Source organism: Elephantulus edwardii, unplaced genomic scaffold (assembly GCF_000299155.1).
Source record: "Elephantulus edwardii isolate Elephantulus edwardi_28Jun2011 unplaced genomic scaffold, EleEdw1.0 scaffold00008, whole genome shotgun sequence".
In the NCBI taxonomy this organism is placed as follows: Eukaryota; Metazoa; Chordata; class Mammalia; order Macroscelidea; family Macroscelididae; genus Elephantulus; species Elephantulus edwardii.
In genome coordinates this window covers 24,581,918-24,587,824 of record NW_006399758.1, presented here as the reverse complement: position 1 = coordinate 24,587,824, position 5,907 = coordinate 24,581,918, and the positions used below count along the sequence as shown (strand labels likewise).

The window sequence follows — 5,907 nt, the reverse complement described above, 5'->3', positions numbered from 1 at the left end:
ATGGGTGTGTCAGAGGCAATGCGATTGGCACAGGATAGAGCAGGGTTTAGGCTGTGGTACATAGGGTTGCTATGAGTCGCAAATGACTCGACGGCATATAACAACAACAGCAAACTTCCAAATATTTTAGTGCTGGCCAATACGTTCTGATACAGTGAATCTGTGTATTCACACCATACTTTTAATAAGAGAAAAATATTTAACATTTAATTAACCAATGTTCATGTAATTACCACAGCTTCAGACCACCAAGACACACCTTCAACATCCTTAACCTTCTCCCAGCTTTTCTGCTGAAGAATTTGGCCTTCACAATGACTTAGTGCTTTGGGAACACTCCCTTCCCCAAAACTTTGTAGCAGCCTGAATGAACCACATCAATGATTATGGGAGCAGCTCCACTCTTATTTTTGGCAACATTTGCCCTTATCCATAATTTGTCCAGGTTGACAGTTGGGCACAAGCTCTGTTTTCTCTTCAGGTGTTAATGTCTCATACCAATCTTTCCAAAATAACCTGGATGATATTTGGCAAAGTTGATCCTGTGGTGATTCAGGCCACCAACATTACCTCGGCCTCCAGGGTGCTTCTGGTTATTTCTGATGTAACCATGGGCACGGCTCATGTGGCCCTTAAGCTTCTGTGTAATTCTTCGTCTTGATGACATGTCAATGACCATCTTCTTCTTATTCTTCTTAAGATCATTCAAGGTTTTTCCATAGCATCTCTCGGTATTGCCAACTTGAGGCTTGAATTTTTTAATTCTCTCAGCTTGAGAAATGCCAAGGCGGTTCTTCCTTTTTTATTCTCCAGTTCCAGCTCTCTGCACATTCTGTTGTAGCTCTGAGGTGAGAGGCATTATATTAGTCTCTGAGATAACAAATGTGAACAGGATTCCTGCTCTCGTGAGTGTTTTCTTACTATATTATCTGTTGTGTATGTAGTTAGCATATTGTGTCACTGAACTGTTTAAAAAATTAGCATGTAGAGCAAAAGCCTGTTTTGTGGAAAATCCTTATTCATTAAAAAAGTAATCATGGCAGATGTTCTGCAAAAAAAAAGCATTTTGCAATTCAGAATACTGATTTTATTATTATTATTATTTAAAGAAAGGTATTTTGCTTGCAGGAGAAAAATACTACAGATTCGTTTTAATGAGAATCTTTGAAATGTATTTATCTTTAGGGCATCTGGGCATCTTTATGCTGTTTGTCTTCTGTCTTTATTGAAATAAAATGTACATAACGTTAAAAAAAATAGTCGCAAATAGAGTGAGCAGAAAGGGGGAAACAATTTACAATGCTGGTCAATAAGTTCTATGATAGTTGGAAGTCAGTCCAGCCTTTGGGACACAAATTAAGTATTTGATTAGGTTTTGAGGGATCTCTTGCCATTGTAGGCTTTGCTCTACTATTGATAAACAGAGTTATAACTGCATTCTAAGTCTGGATGTATCAAAGTTTTGTGTAAGGAGGAGATACATGTTTGGTTTTGTTGGGTTTTTTGCCTCAATATCCTTTGATGCCTAGCATCTTGCTAGCTTTTTATCTGTTGAGATTAAAATAAATGTTTCATATTGACGAGGAAAGGAAATAGTCTACCACAGCTCTAGACTCTTTCATCAATAAGAAATGAAGCCCCAGAGTTTATCATCCTCTAAATGCAGGCAAAATTACTTCGCTAAAAATCTATTTTTTCAAATGTTTGTATCAAAACTCCCCTCCCAAAAAATAAACACCTTTCCTTCAGAGACTGTGAATACAGGTTACTGACTCTTCTGATTAGCTTGAAGGGAGCTCTGGTGGCCTAGTGTGTAATGAGCTGTGCTGCCAACCCAAAGGCTATTGTTATGGACAATTAAGTTGGAACCAACTCATAGCTGACCTTCCAGTGGGTTTTCAGAGGCAGTACATTGCATGGGAGCTGATTTCCTTCTTTTTCCCATGTACTTTTGGTTGGCAGCACAACTTCTTACCACTAAACCAACACTCAATCATACCACTAAACCTCCTCAAATTAAGGTGATCTTAAGTCACCAGCTACTTCACACGAGAAAGGTAGGTAGGCTCTTGTGAGATTTACAGCCTCTGAAAACCTGCTGGGGGGTCAGCTAGTCAGTTCCAATATGATGGCACATATCATCAATATCAACAACAGTAACTTTAGGCTCATCTATTTACAAGTTTCAAGGGCTTAAAATCATGAGAATACTTGAGAATCATGTATAACTTATCCATTAAAGACTGTTCGTGGTGATGCTCACTAGAGAATCAACTCAAGTTAGCTGTCTACCATGATGGGAATGTGCATTGGGAGAAGACGTCAATGATTGCCAGTTTTAGCCAAAATTTTAAATTCTAACAATTGATATTTTCCGAATCAATCATAATAAAGTATAAGCTACAGTCAAGAAGAATTTCATAGTACATTTTTCAAAAAGATGGTGTTATATAATCATAGGGGGAAAGTACTACTGATAAGATTCAACGTCCAGTTTGCAGGATGACAGTGTTAAGAAGTTTATATTCAGTTTAAAGGTAAATAAAAATGTTTCCTAAATCAAGACTTTTTTTAAACATTTTAAAATTTACAGCACAAGAATTTGCCTTCTAATGTATATAGTTTGCTTGAGGTTTTTTAACTGGCTTTTTCTTTTTCCAGAAATGTTAGTACTAATTCGAGGAACCATCATATAACATATGGCATTTCAGAACTAAAGAAATGTGGGAGAATGTTTTTATTACCTCCTCATCTCACACCAAAACATAGGAATTCAGACTTCCTCTGACAGAAGGATTCCAGTTTTCTGACTCACACAAACAGTCATACACATACACCTTTTCTTGTCCAGAAAAAAAAGACTTCTACTAGTATAAATAAGTGGTGATTAATGTTATTATGTTAATTTTAAGAAATTACAGCACATAAAATTATTCATCATAGAGTGTTAAGAAAATACGTTACTAGTTCAATGAGTTAAGTATGATGAGATAGGTAAGTATATCTTTGCTTTTATCAAGCAATATGGATACAGGGTTTTTGGTCAAAAAGAATATACCTGTATTACAACAATATCATACTGGAAAATGCAGTGTTCCTTCTATAATTTAACATGAAAAGATTAGGATTTGTTTTTAGCAAAATAAGGAAGTTGGCTATATTTGGCTTGTATTAGCAAACCTGTTTCTTCCCTGTAATTTTATTCAGATTTTACACACACTTTGCAGTTTGGTACCCTTCTGGAAATTCATCTCTCCTCACTCTTTAATTCTTTGTTTCCACAAAATGTTTTGCAAAAGTATCCCTACTACCTTTTAAAATGAGGATATATGAATGGAAATGTCTTTATAAGCCCACTAAACCAAGACATCATATAATTTGCACATAATCTAAAACAAATAAGTTTGAAAGAACTAGCCACCCAACTCACTGCCTTTGAGTCCAGCCTGATTCAAACATACTACCCAATAGGTTTCCGAGGCTATGTGACTGGTGGTTTCAAACTAGTGTCCTTTCCATTAGAAACTCAACATGTTATGCACTGTGCTATCAGAGGTTCTTTAAAAAGAGATCCTCATCATCCCTAGATGCTAACAAATTGATAATGACTCAAAGTGAACCCTATTAACAAAAGATCTGAACCTTATCCTGTGCCTCCCTCATTATATCTGACATACTTGAGTTCCTTGTTGAAGACTCTCTGTCAATTCATCTTCTTGAGGTCTTACTCTCTTCTACTCACCCTCCACTCTTTCAGGGATGAAGTACCTTTCCAAAGAATAATCTCTCCTAACAACATGTCCAAAGTAAGTGAGACGAAGCTTCATCAGCCTTGCCTCTAGGCAGTAAGTGCTCTGGCTGAACTTTCCCCAAGACTTTCCATTCTTTTGGCAGTCCATGGGATAGTCAGCACTCTTCTCCAACACAATTCAACGTATCACTTATCCTTCTGTCATCCTTATTCATTGTCCAAATCTCAAATGCATAGCAAGTGACTGAAAAGATCATGGTCTGGATCAGGTATACCTTAGTCAAAAACTGATATCATTGCTCTTCAGTACTGTGGAAAGGTCTCTGACGGAATACTTTCCCAATTCAACATGTATCCTGCTGGTACCCAGGGTATTGATTATGGACCCAAGCAAGAAGGATTCATTGAAAATACCAACTTTTTCTATAACTATAAAGATGTTGCTTGTAGACACAGTGGTGAGGATATTTGTCTTCTTGATATTGAGATATAATTAATATTTAAGGCTGTACTCTTTGTTCTTCTGCAGCAAATGTTTCAAGTCTTCCTCATTTTATGTTACTTGCATAACACAGACTGTTGATCAATCTTCCTCAAAGAGACCACCTTCGTGAATTAATTATTTGCTCAGCATGCACATTGAATAGGTATAGGGAAAGGCTATAGTCCTGACAATACCTTTCATGATTCTAAGCCATAATTTTAAAAAGGCATAGTTTTTGTTGTGAGGTGTTGTCAAGTACAACTCGTAGCGACCCTATGAACAAAAGATTTGAACCCTGTCCTATCCTGTGCCATCCTCACACTTTCTGAAACACAAGAGTCCATCAGCAGTCGTCATGTCAATCCACCTGGTTGAAGGTCTTCATCTCCTTAGCCAACTCTCTACCCTTCTCAGCATCATGTTACTCTCCAAGGAATACCCTTTTCTAGCAACATGCCCAAAGTAAGTGAGGTATAGACACAAATGACATTTACACATGGATATCACCTGATGGACTGGGTAGGAATCAGATTGACTGTATTTGTGGAAGAAGTCACTGGAGAAGTTCAATATCGGCAGTCAAAATTAGGCCGGGGCAGACTGTGGTCAGACCATTTATTACTTATATGCAAGTTCAAACTGAAGCTGAAGAAAATTAAAGAAAGTCTGCAGGAACCAAGATAAGATCTTGAATCAATTCCATCTGAATTTGAAGATCACTGAACACCAATGATCAAAGACCAGATGAATTGTGGGATGACATAAAGGACATCATCTATGAAGAAATCAAAAGGTCATTACAAGATGAGAGGATAAATTATAAATCAAAATGGGTGTCTGAAGATTCTAAAAGTTGCACTGGAGCATCAAGAAGCTAATGCAAAAAAGAAAACATGCCTAAGTAAAAGAGCTGAACAGAAGATTTCAAAGTACAGCCAAAAGGACAAAGCAAAGCATTATAATGGAATATGGAGACAGCTAGAATTGGAGAATAAAAAGGGAAGAACTTGCTCTGCTTTTCTCAAGCTGAGAGAACTGAAAAATGAATTTAAGCCTCGTGTCATAATATTGAACAATGCTATGGGCAATATACTGAATGACCCAGAAAGCATCAAAAGAAGATGGAGGGAATATACAGAATCACTGTACCAAAAAGAACTGACACAGAAAAATATCAGGAAATATCATGTGAGCAGGAACCAATGGTAATGAAGCAGGAAGTGGAAGCTGCATTGAAGGCACTGGCAAAAAAAATAAGGCCCCGGGAATTAATGGGCAACCAACTGACTTGTTTCAATTAACATAGCCTTGGATGCTCACCAGTCTATGCCAGGAAATTTGGAGGAACAGATGGCTAGCCAACAGATTGGAAGAAGTCCATATTTGTTCCAATTCCCAAGAAAGGTGAGCCAACTGAATATAGAAACTACCAAACAATATCATTAATACCACATGCAAGCAAAACACTACTAAAGATCATTCAATGTGCAACAATGAATGAATGGAAATCCAAAGCCTCTGTAAATTTTTACTGAAATTAATTACAAATTTAAATTTTAAAAAAAAAGAATTAAGTTAGAGAAAGGATGGCAATGGATTTATATCTGCTCATGCTAATAACACTATATCGTGGCATGGAGGAGGAATAGTGGAAATGTATCCACATTTACAA

The 5,907-nt window shown here is 36.9% G+C and overlaps 1 pseudogene; it reads right to left on the bottom strand.

The window, feature by feature from the left end:
* Positions 1-229: 229 nt before the first annotated feature.
* On the bottom strand, positions 230-667 carry LOC102871004 (annotated as a pseudogene).
* Positions 668-5,907: the final 5,240 nt, after the last annotated feature.